Source organism: Nicotiana tabacum, chromosome 23 (assembly GCF_000715075.1).
Source record: "Nicotiana tabacum cultivar K326 chromosome 23, ASM71507v2, whole genome shotgun sequence".
NCBI lineage: Eukaryota > Viridiplantae > Streptophyta > Magnoliopsida > Solanales > Solanaceae > Nicotiana > Nicotiana tabacum.
In genome coordinates, this window is record NC_134102.1 from 110,516,480 (window position 1) to 110,529,723 (window position 13,244).

Consider the following 13,244-nt stretch of genomic DNA (forward strand, 5'->3'; position numbering starts at 1 on the left):
TGTTGTTCCTGGATGAATTACTTGTCAGTTCACGTTGTTGAAAATTTGGTATTGAATTATAAAGGTCAAGAATCATATTGAGGCAAAGTACCAAATTGTGAAATATTATTCGGTTGAGCTGTTCACTCTCGAACATTTTGTTAAGATGTTGTGCACATTATGATCGAGTCGTGGCTCCTTATTGTGGAAAAATAATGTGTTATAAGATTTGACCACTTGATGTGCAATTTGTTATATATTGTAAGATTTGAGCACTTTATGTGCAATTTATGATATGTTGTAAGATTTGAGCACTTGATGTGCAATTTGTGATATGTTGTAAGATTTGAGCACTTGATGTGCAATTTGTGATATGTGGTAAGATTTGAGCAATTGATGTGCAATTTGTAATATGTTGTGATATGTGAGCACTTGAGGTGCAAATTATATTATGTTGTGATATTTGGGCACTTGAGGTGCAAGTTGTATTATGCTGTGATATTTGGGCACTTGAGGTGCGATTTGTGAAATATTGTGATATTGATACGCGTGCGGTGAGATAAGGGTGACTTGAAACGCTTGGCTAGTAGGGGAACTACTGGAAGTCATGCGGTGATATAAGGTCAAGATGTTGAAATGTATGCGGTGAGATAAGGATGGCTTGAAACGCGTGACTAGTAGGGGAACTACTAGAAGTCATGCGGTGTGATTAGGGTGGCTAAAACGCGGGATGCTATTTCGAAAAAAATAATTTTTAAAGAATAATATGTGAATGCTCCTGCAATGATATAAGGAAATATTGTGAATTTATTTATGATTTGGGACTACGAGGCGGTACCTCGGGAGTGCCCTTTTGTTAATATTTCTCTATGGCTGCACTTGCCTTTGGTTATTTTATTTTTTCGTAATTTGTAAATTCTTGTGTATTCTGTGATGTATTATTTAACTTAATATTAAGTGTTTTGTATTTCTTGATGTATTGTGTTGACCTTGACTTCTTCGTACGAGACTTTGAGAATTTGTATTTTTGGGTTGTACTTGTTTTTGATGATTGAGTTGTTTTAAATAAAAGAAAATTTCTAGTATGTTTTAATTTAATAAATTTTATATCCAAATCAGTAGCTTATATGATGTTTTATTTTAATGGAAATGTCATTTTTTCTTCACTCAAACGATTTCTAAAATAAACTTATCTTTTTGTTAATTTTGTACTTGATTTAAAGATTTTAACCTCACTTTATTGAAAATAAATTGATCATGCGGATCTTATATACATTGATATTTTGGTACGTGGGTTGTCCGTGCAGTTATGAAAATAATATGGGCATGAAGTGCAGGAAAAAATATGATGAATTTATTATTGACACGTGAGTTGTCCGTGTGATTGTGATAGAAATATGGACACAAGGTGCCGTGAAAAATATGAAAATGGGCTGAGACCCGTAATTTTTATGATTGTGAAATGAGGTGTCACATGGTGACTTTTACTTGAAAATAAATTTATTTGAAAGAAGTATATTCGAAAGATATTTATTCAAAAGAAGTATATTTGAAAGATATTTTTCTTAAAGAATAATATGTGGATGATTTATATTTGAAGGACTTGACTTATAGATTGTACTTGTATTCCTTATTTCGTGAGAAATAATTATGATATCCTTGTTGTCTGTCGTGCATATCACTTCTTAAAGAATAATATGTGGAGGATTTATATTTGAAGGACTTGACTTATAGATTATACTTGTATTCCTTTTTTGCCTGAGCAATAATTATGATATCCTTGTTGTCTGCTGTGCATATCATTAGTTATTTTTATACTGCCCTTATTATTATTTGTTTCCTATTATTTTGTATATTATATTGCACAAGTTATTAGACTAGGGAGTGTCTTGACTGTACCTCATCTCTACTCCATTGAGGTTAGTCTTGATACTTACTGGATACCGACCATGGTGTACTCATACTACACTTTTGCACATTTTTGTGCAGAGCCAGGTATTGGAGATATCGGACTTGAGCAAAGTTAAAGCGCGATCGTAAGGATTCAAGGTAGAGCTGTTGGCCGTCGCAGTCCCTTGGAGTCTTTTCATTTCATTGTACTATTAATTTGTAATCAAACAATATTGTATATTCGGTCCTCGTGATCATTCCATGTATTCAGTTAGAGTTCGTGACTCAGTACTGCCAGTCTTGGGAGGTTGTGTATTGTAACTATTTCCGATGTTAGATTCTCAAAAAAAAAATGGCTTCAAAAGGTAATCTAAATCGGCTTACCTAGTCTTCGAGACTAGGTGCCATCACGATGCCTCTGGTGGAATTTTGGGTCGTGACAAAATAATTATATGATGCCAAGTGGTATAATCCTGAGACGCCAAGTATAGATTTTTAGGACAAAGCTCCAACAAAGTTGGTGTTTTAAAATTATTTTAAATAAAAAATAAAATTAAAAAAAATAAAAAATTACAAATTCAAATTAGGGAGTAGTTTCAAGTTGGAATTTTAAGAAAAAATAAACTACCTTTCTAACTAAAAAATCTTTTGAATTTTAAATTTTGAATTAATTGGTTACTCTATTTGAATTAATAAATATAGATATCTTATAATTAGCTATAATAAAAATTAAAAAAAATGACCCATTCATATTGGGGAGTAGTTTCAAGTTGGAGTTTTAAAAATATATTAAAATTAAAAAAATAAAAAGTAAATTAGCTATAATAAAAACGGAAATATATAAATAAAAAAAATATCCATTCAAATTGGGGAGTAGTTTCAAGTTGGAGTTTTAAAATTATTTTAAAATAAAAAATAAAAATAAAGAAATAAAAAAACTTTCAATTCAAATGAAAAATACAAAAAGTGAAGTGGCATTGTTAAGACAAAACTTTTTTTTAGTGGCATTCAAACTGGGTGTAGTTTCAAGTTGGAGTTTTAAAATTATTTTAAAATTAAAAAATAAAAAATAAGAAAAAAATAAATTAGCTACAGTAAAAACAAAAATATAAAAAAATAAAAACAAAAAAAAATACTTATTCAAGTTGGGGAATAGTTTCGATTACTCCCTTTCTAACTAAAAAACCTTTGAATTATAAATTTTGAATTAATTAGTTACTCTATTTAAATTAATAAATAAAGATATCTTATAATTAGCTATAATAAAAAAAACAAAAAAATAACTACCTATTCAAATTGGGGAGTAGTTTCAAGTTGGAGTTTTACAAATATTATAAAAAAAAATTAAATTTTTTTTAGCTATAATAAAAAATGAAAATATATAATAAAAAAAGGGGAAAAAAACTACCCATCAAGTTGGGGAGTAGTTTCAAGTTGAAGTTTTACAAATATTTTACAAATATTTTAAAATATATATATAAAATTAGCTATAATAAAAAAATGAAAATATATAATAAAAATTATCCATTCAAATTGTGGAGTAGTTTCAAGTTGGAGTTTTAGAATTATTTTAAAATAAAAAACAAAATAAAAAAATAGAGAAACTTTCAATTCAAATGATAAATACAAAATACAGAAATAAAATAACTTTCAATTCAAAAATAAACTACCTTTCTCACTAAAAATCTTTTGAATTTTAAATCTTGAATTAATTCAAAATTATAATTTAGTAAAAAGAATATTACATTATTTAAATTTTTAATAAACTACAAAATTTGGAAACGAATCAAATAAGTATTACAGTAGAAAGGAATGTACAAAAAAAGGGAGATAGAGATAATTTTATGATATTTATATTTTAAATTAGTTAAAATATAAAAGATAAATAAATAACACTCAAGAAAATTATCAATAGTACTAAGTACTTGCTAATTCAATAATAAAAATAAAAATATTTAAATAATTTATTTGATTACTATATGATGTGTATCCTTTAATTTTGTATAGATTGTGTTATATTTTTGCACAATATATTAAATAATAAAATACAACTAATATTTATTAAGTTAATATGATATATTAGATCATAATTTTATAAGATTAATATTCTGTCAAATTATTTGCGCATCGTGCGGGTTCTTATACTAGTAATTTTTTATTGCAGAGTCCAGCTTGCTCTCTTTGAATATCTTAATTAAAGAAAAGTTTATATCACAAATTCACAGATATGCTTCGTGGCTTTATATAGTACTTTAATTTTGAAAATTTGAACATTTGAGAGGTGGCAACATATTGATAATCACTTTTGAGATAAATTTTTGAAAATTGAATAAAGAAAGATAATACTATGACATTTGGTAGCTAGTTGGATAAAGGAAGAGTAACTGAGGAATTTGCTTTCCTATGAAATCTCTCCACACGTATTGTATACGTTCTTGAAAACGTATATTATGTTATTCAATTTCCAAGTTAGTTAGCAAGACAATTTAGCCATCATTTTCTCCAACTATTCTTGTCACAATGTGTTACATTTGGATTGGAAAAATAGCTCTGATTTTGGCATTTAAATCTCACATGGAGTAGAGGAGAGGTCTTTCAGCTCGTTCAGAAGTATTGGGGACGAGCCATAACAAACGGTCAATTTGATGCTTATGAAGTTCGCTCATACCAAATTGTTCAGAAACTCATTAACTTGTCTAAGGGAATTTGTCTAATTTTGAAGGACTTTTTGAAGATTTAAAATTTAAATAAGTAAACTTTTATAGCGAAAATGAGATTTTGTTTTTTCTCGAATGCCCAAATTTATAATACTTAGATAATAGAACGTATCTTATTTATTTAAGCACGCTATTTTTTTTTAATCACAGCGAATGTATGGTAAATTATTATTTACTGAAGAATGCGTCTAAGGTAATAGCTAATTATATGGAATATTCCAAGTGTTACCATGGGCCAATTATGGTTAAATGTTAGATTTTTCAAGTACTCAAGCTACTTACGAGCTATGAACGTCTAAACATGTCATTATAATTTTTATGTTACCTAATTTATAGTGATGTTTTCTAATGACAACAAAAGTCAATTTTGTCATTTTTTTCTATATCTACGAAAAGGAAGTGTATACCAAGAATCTAGGATAATTCAATTATATGCGTAACTTCATTGCTATAACAAAAGAGGAAGCTCCATCATACGTTAATTAGTTTCCATTTTCTGAAAAACAACTGCTACAAAATCAATAAACTAAAAATGGTTAGTATCATTTAAAGGAAATTTTGCAAAAATAAGGTTAACGCTACAGAAACGGAAGAATGAATAAACAAATCGGTTGTTCAGTTATTCATAAGTTTTGCTAGGTACAGCCAAAACTTGGTACTGTGTTCAATTGGGTCTCAAGTATAGCCGGATGTCCAAATCGTTCATGTGTTGTTTAATATGTTCATAATTTTTGTCGGACAATCAAAACTTAGTACGTTATTAATTCATTGCACCTATCATGCTAAATTGTTTATAAGTGCTGCTAGACGAGCAAATCATGGTACTATCTTCTACCAATCTTCTAACTTGTTCTTGATGAGAAAATCTTTGTTGTGTTGTTCAATTGTTCACAAATTTTGTTAGATGGACAAATTTTGCATGTGTTTATTCAATTGTCCGTCTTAGCAAAATTTGGTACTGTCTTCATTCTAGTTATCTTGTTCCATCGTTCACAAGCTTTTGCCGGATGAACAAATCTTGCATGTGTTGGTCAATTGTTCATAAGTTTAATTTTGCGACTGTATAGGTCAAAATCTGCCTCAGTGGGATTTAGCATGGAGCAATATCGTGGAAAGCGATATGGTCGAGGTCGACTAGTAGATAACGAGGCTCGTAGTCGAGCAGTCAATAACGGCCGAGGACGAGTACCAAGGGCAATGCTAACGGCTAGTCTTTGTAATAGGATATTCAAGAGAATATTCCATTGAATATTCTTGGTGTTACTTTTGGGGTTAACCAGGGAATGTCTCATATAAATAGAAAAAGAGATAGGGGAAGGGGCATGTAAGATTCTCGGATAGGAACACTTTTTGAGAAAAAAACTCTCTCTAGAAAAGAGACAAACACTACCTTTCTAAGAAGATTCGATTATCTATTATTCCACACTTTTCCATCAAATCCGAGAATAGTTCTAATATTATAGCATTTGCTTATCACTCATCACTATCAGAAGGAGGAATCACCCACCCCATTCAATATTGGGTGAATCATTCTCCTTATTTACGTTAATGTCATTTATTATTATTTATTGTTTGATATTCTTCCATCATTAATGATCTTGAAATATTGAATGTACACAATATTTAATCCTCCACAACACTGTCCGATTTTATTTGAATTGATTAGTTATAAATCTAGAAATATCATTATTAATTAGGTTTGATCCCTTTTTTTTATATAAAATTAATTAGTTTAATCAAAGATTTACATCTTTTGGTCAAACAATTTGGCGCCGTCTTTGGGGATTTTCTAGTTAAGCTTTTAGTTTCTTCTAGATCTATAACTGGTACAGTTCACAAAAAATAAACTCCTACTTCCTTGTACACACGGATCTAACATGGCAGGTAATGGAGAAAAAAGAATGAAGGCAGTGGCCGATCTCACTACCAACCTCTTAAACACTATCAATGAGGTCTCTAAAACAGAAGGCGAAGACATAACGCCTAACGCCTCTACCAGGCGAAGTGGGTCGCCCCTCCCTCACGGCAGTATAACGACATCCCGCGGTAAAGGAGCTTCCACGTCCACAGTGGAAGAGGCGCCACCAGCGGTGAAGAAACTACTTGAGGCTTGACTGACAAATACGTTGATCGGCATCCTCGACAAGCCCACTCAGGCGGCAGTTAGAGAAAATGCAAGGACTTGCATTGCACCAGCAACGGTAGAGCACCACAACCCTCCCCCTCCAGTAACAGGTATCGCTCACAATATTAATAATGCAGGTAACGACACCCTCACGACTATTCTAAGGAAAATGGAAGAAATGGAAAATGAAACCAAAATGCTTCGGGATCAAATGAGAGAGAACTAAGAAAGAGTCGACAAAATACCGGGTGCCCCAAAACTCTTGCCAAAAAGAGACGTTGGTCGGTTCATTGAGCCACCCTACAGTGATGAAGTCGCCCCACATACCATACCCAAGACATTCAAGATGCCGCTTTATCTGAAAATATATGACGGTACGACCGACCCCGAAGATCATGTGACTCACTATGTCACTGTGGTAAAGGGCAATGATCTCGCCAAAGAACAAGTGTCCTTCATCTTGCTGAAAAAGTTCGGCAAGACCCTTACCGGATGAGCATTAACTTGGTATTCATAGCTACCCGCGCGTTCCATTGAAATATTCGAAGAGATGGCCGATAAGTTCGTAACGGCCAATGCTGGGGCTAAAAAGGCGGAGGCAAGAGTGAACGATATATTTGCCATCAAACAATCACCCGAAGAGGGATTCAGGGACTTCCTCGCTCGATTCAATAGAGTAAGGATGACCTTACCAAATGTATCGGAAGGAATGGCTATAGCAGCTTTCCAAAACGGGCTGAGCAGGAATGGCTCAAGGGCGACCAGAAAATTATTAATTCGGCTTATGAAATATCCTCCAACCACTTGGGATAAAATACACAACGCCTACTATGTCGAGGTCCGTTCAGATGAAGACGACCTGAATGGGCCAACCCATCGATTGACCTCGGTACAAACCGAAACCAGGAAGAATTGAAGAAATGATGCCAGGTGAAATCTTACAGCTCCACGATCCAACCGAGAAAGGCATCAGCCATATGTCAGAAGCGCCATCCCCCCTCCCCCGCCACGAAGAGGGCGGGGACTCACCGGAACGAGAGAGGTATGCCCCATTTACTATCCGCTCATAATTTTTGTGTGTCGCCCTAAAAAATAGTCTACGCATTGGAGAAGCTCGGACTAAAAGTAAAGTAGCCACAAAAGATGAGGTCAGGTCCAAGCACTAGAAATTCAAATGCCCTCTGCGAGTTCCACCAAGAGTGAGGTCACAAAACTGAGGATTGTATCGCCCTAAGGCAGGAGATCGTGAACATGCTTCATCAAGGACACCTCAAAGAATTGTTGAGAAACCCAGGGAGGACCAACTTTTCCTGAGGACGTGAACAACATCAGGGACCGCCGAAACCACCCTCACCGACTCGCACCATTCAAATGATCATCGGGGGAGGTGGAGACGCTTCGATCAACGGCGTAAAGTTCACCACAACCCACAAGCTCAAATGGTCAATCACACATGAATGGTATGGCGAACTCAAAGAAAGTATCATCTTTGATAAGTCAGATACCCACGGTTTGGTTTTCCCTCACTATGATGCCCTTGTTATCACTTTAGAATATTAGATACAGATGTAAGACGCATTATGGTGGATGATGGGAGCGGCGCGTGCATTGTCCACCCTCGAGTACTTGCACAAATGAAACTCGAGGATAAGATAGTGTCTCGCTGCATCACACTAACATGTTTTAACAATGTAGTTGAACGAACGTCCAAGGAAATCACATTCCCCGTCCTGGCCGGCGGCGTCACTATGGAAACCACATTCCACATCATGGACCAGGATACGGTGTATAACGCCACAATAGGTTGACCTTGGATACACGCCATGAGGTCTATCCCCTCCAGCTTGTACCAAGTTATCAAATTTCCAACCCTATGAGGAGTATTCAGCATACGAGGAGAATAAGGCACATCTCGAGATTGTCGCACCGCCTAGGATTATACATATACCCAACAAATGAAGGACAAAGCAGAAGATGCATAGCAATTAACATGGTCGAGGTTAAGCTGTGATGAAAAAGCGGACGTCATCAGAGATCCCGAAACAATAGAGGCTACGGGATCAACTGTAGAAGACCTCGACCCCGTCCAACTTGATGATAATGACCACATCAAGAAAGCCTACGTCAGCTGCAAGCTTCAAGAACCAGGTAAATTCCATCAATTCTTAACTGCTAATGCAGACTTGTTTGTTTTTTCCCATGCAGACATGCCAGGTATCCCGAAGGAGGTCGCCACACACAAGTTGAATGTCGACCCATTCTACCACTCCCCCCAGTAAGGCAGGTTAGGCGAAAGTTCAATTCCGTAATAAATGATGTAGTCTGCGAGGAGGTCAAAATATTGTTGGAAAATAGCTCTATGAGGGAATCAAAATACCCCAAATGGGTCGCCAATGTAGTCATGGTGAAAAAGAAGAACGGAAAGTGGCGGATGTGCGTAGATTTTACAGATTTAAACAAAGCATGCCCCAAAGATTCATTCCCGCTACCTTATATCGACCAGCTCATTGACACAACGGTCGGGCATGAACTGTTGAGCTTCTTAGATGCCTACTCGGGCTACAATCAGATCCTCATGGAAGAGGAGGACTAGGAGAATACCACCTTCATCACCCACCAAGGAACGTACTGCTACAGGATGATGCCCTTTAGACTGAAAAATGCGGGGGCGACATACCAAAGGTTGTTGACTAAAATATTCAAAGGCCAACTCGGCAAGACCATGGAAGTCTACATAGACGATATTTTGGTCAAGTCCAAGAGGAAAGAAGATCACATCGACCACCTGAAAGAAGCATTCGATATACTCAGGCGGTACGGAATGAAGCTAAATCCTGAATAGTGTGCATTCAGCGTGACCTCAGGAACATTTTTGGGCTTCCTAGTATCACAAAGAGGTATCGAGGTCAACCCCGACCAAATCAAAGCCATAGAAGAAATACCAGGGCACTTAACCAGCAAAAAACAGGTTTAGAGGCTGACCGGCCGTATCGTCGCCCTGTCAAGATTCATTTCGCTATCATCTGACAGATTCTATAAGTTTTCAGTGTTCTCAAGAAAGACAACGGCCTCTAGTGAACTTTCGAGTGCGTTCAAGCCCTGAAGGAATTAAAGGCTTATCTGTCATCACCGTCGTTGCTTTCCAAAGCAGAACCGGGGGAACGCCTTCTCGTCCACCTTGCCGTATCTGAAGTAGTGGTGAGTGCAGTCCTGGTCCGAGAAGATAAATATACACAATCTCCCATCTATTACATTAGTAAAACCTTAATTGATGCCGAGACGAAGTATCCCTGCCTCACAAAATTAGCCCTGGCCTTGGTCGTAGCTTCACGAAAGCTTAGACCCTACTTTCAGTGCCACCCCATCTCAGTAGTCACAATTTTCCCCTTGAGAAGTATTTTGCATAAGCCCGAGCTATCGGGCAGGTTAGCCAAGTGGGCCATAGAATTAAGTGAGCATGATATCACATATCAACCGAGGACGGCGATATAATCACAAGTCCTTGCCGACTTCGTCGCCGACTTCAGCTCAAAAATAATACCCGAAGTCGAAAAAGAAGTCGCCCACGCTTCTCCACAAATACAAGATCTATGGATTTTGTACACCGACGGTGCTTCCAATGCGTCGAGGCCGGATTGGGACTCCTGCTCGAAGTCCCGATAGGCGAAGTCATTCACCAGTCCATAAGGTGCCCGGACATGACTAACAATGATGCAGAGTATGAGATTGTGATTGCAGGGTTAAGGCTATCACTCAAGTACGGGGCGAGGTGGGTCATCCTACGTTGCGACTCTCAACTCGTCGTCAACCAAGTCACAGGGACTTTCCAGATCAAAGAGCAAAGGTTACAAAATACTAGGCCAAGATCTGCAAACTACTGCCCGAGTTCGACGAATGCCATCTCGACCAGATCCCTGGAGTACAAAACATCAAAGCAGACGGCCTCGCCAAATTAGCTGCAGCAACTAAAAGCATAATCGTAGAAGGAAACGTGGTCACCCTCCTCCACTCATCGATATATCAAATCGAGGTAAGAACTATAAATCTAACTTGGGACTGGCGCAACCATATTTTTACATACTTGCAGGACGGTGTACTTCCAGATGATGAAAAGGAAGCCAAGAAGCTCCAGATGCAAGCGGCCAGGTACATCATCATTCACAACGACCTATACAAAAGGACGTATAGCGGCCCCCTAGTGAAATGCTTAGGCCCGAACCAAACGCGGCGCGTCCTAGAAGAAGTTCACGAAGGCCACTACAGAGCTCATTCAGGCAATCGAGCTCTGGTCAGATGTCTCATACGGGCAGGTTACTACGGGCCTACCATGAAAAAAGAGGTCGCAGACTTCGTAAAACAATACGAGCAATGCCAAAAATATGCCCCAATGATCCATCAAGCGAGCGAGCATCTCCACTCGGTCAGTTCCCCTTGGCCTTTCATCAAATAGGGAAAGGACATCGTCGGCCCCCTCCTTGCGGGGCGAGGTAACGTACGATTTCTTTTGGTTTTAACTGACTATTTTTCTAAATGGGTAGAAGCAGGAGCATTTGCCTAAATGCACGAACATGAAGTGACCGCCTTCATATGAAAAAATATTGTGTGCCGCTTCGGCCTTCCTAAAGAGATCAGTTGCGACAACGGACCCCAATTTACTGGAAAAAGGTCGCCGAATTTTTTGAGAAGTGGCATATCAAAAGAATACTCTCCACACCTTACCAACCCGGGGGCAACGGGCAATCGGAATACTCCAATAAATCAATACTGAACATCATGAAGAAAAAGCTTGAGGATGTCAAGGGATTATGGCCGGAGCTATTACCAGAAGTGCTTTGGGCCTATAGGACAACGCCAAAGACGAGTACAAGAGAGACGCCCTACTCTTTAGTCTATGGGACTGATGCGGTAATACTAGTCGAAGTCGGAGAGCCCAGTTTACGATACTCCCATGAGAGCGGGATGAGGAACGATGAAAGCAGAAGGCAAGAGCTCGACGAAGCCGAAGAATGGAGAGATATGGCCTACATAAGGATGATCACCCAAAACAGCAGGCAGAACGCTATTATAACAAAAAGGCCAAGATCAAACCACTCAAAGTCGGGGACTACCTCAAGGCCAAAACACAGGCAAGTAAAGACCCGCGGGAAGGCAAACTAGGGACGAGTTGGGAAGGCCCATACAAAATCATGGCAGCAGCAAATAAAGGGTCATTTCAACTAGAAACAATGGAAGGAAAACTACTACCAAATAACTAGAACGTCGCGCACCTCAAGTACTTCAACTTTTAAGGAAAAGGGTCCTCCAAGTCGTACTCTTTTTCCCCCGCTTGAGTTTTGTCCCAAATGGGTTTTCTCAAGGAGGTTTTTAACGAGGAGACAATGGGGACACTTCAAGTCGAAATATATATGGAAAGAGACACCAGACGGTCAGTTTATTGCCCAACCTCTCAACACGTTGCCAGGTCACCCAATGAAGGGACTAGATAGACCGGGATTGGGATGCCAGCCCGAGAAACATGATGTAAATTTCTCCAAGTATATGAGCAATACACAAATATATGAAGTTCGCCCATATTTTTGCTAGAACAACATTGCCTCAATATCTACTCGGCCCCCAGCCATAATCAAGTAACTCGCATTCGACCTCGTTCGAATTAACTCACATTCAACCTCGTTCGAATTAACTCACATCTGACCTCGTTCGAATTGACTCACATCCGACCTCGTTCGAATTGACTCACATCCGACCTCGTTCGAATTAAATCACGTCCGACCTCGTTCGAATTGACTCACATTCGACCTCGTTCAAATTGACTCACATTCAACCTCGTTTGAATTAACTCACATTCGACCTCGTTCGAATTAACTCACATTCGACCTCGTTCGAATTAACTCACATTCGACCTAGTTCGAATTAACTCACATTCGACCTCGTTCGAATTGACTCACATTAGACCTCGTTCGAATTAACTCATATTCGATCACGCTCGACCCAACTCAATACAGGTTACATTCGACCTCGTTCGAATTAACACCTACTAATCCTTGATCATGACCAAAACCAAATTTTTATGATTGAAGAAACCAAACGACAAAACAAAAGAAAGAAGCATGCAAACCCGAACAGAAAGAAAAGAATCAGATACAAAACAACGAAAATGACATTTCGTACTTCAAATATACTCCTTACAAAGGCTAAAGGAGATGCTAGCAAAAGTATATACAAAAGTTACAAGCAAAAGAAAGAGAAGCAACTACGCGCTACCTAACCCAGCAGCACCATCTCCACTCGTCTCCCCACCATCGTCGTCGCCGGCGGGATACTCATCTTCGTACCAGGCATCCTGCTCAATCCCTTCCACATCTTCCTCATCATCACCAGCTTGTGGTGTAGCGGGTTCATAGCCACAAGAAAACCGAGCTTCACGTGCCTTAGCACATGCATTCTCTAAGTCGGCTTCCGAAATAGCCCCCGACCCCATCAGATCCCTGAATATATCCAGTTGGGCCTCGGTGCTAATCCATTCCTCATAC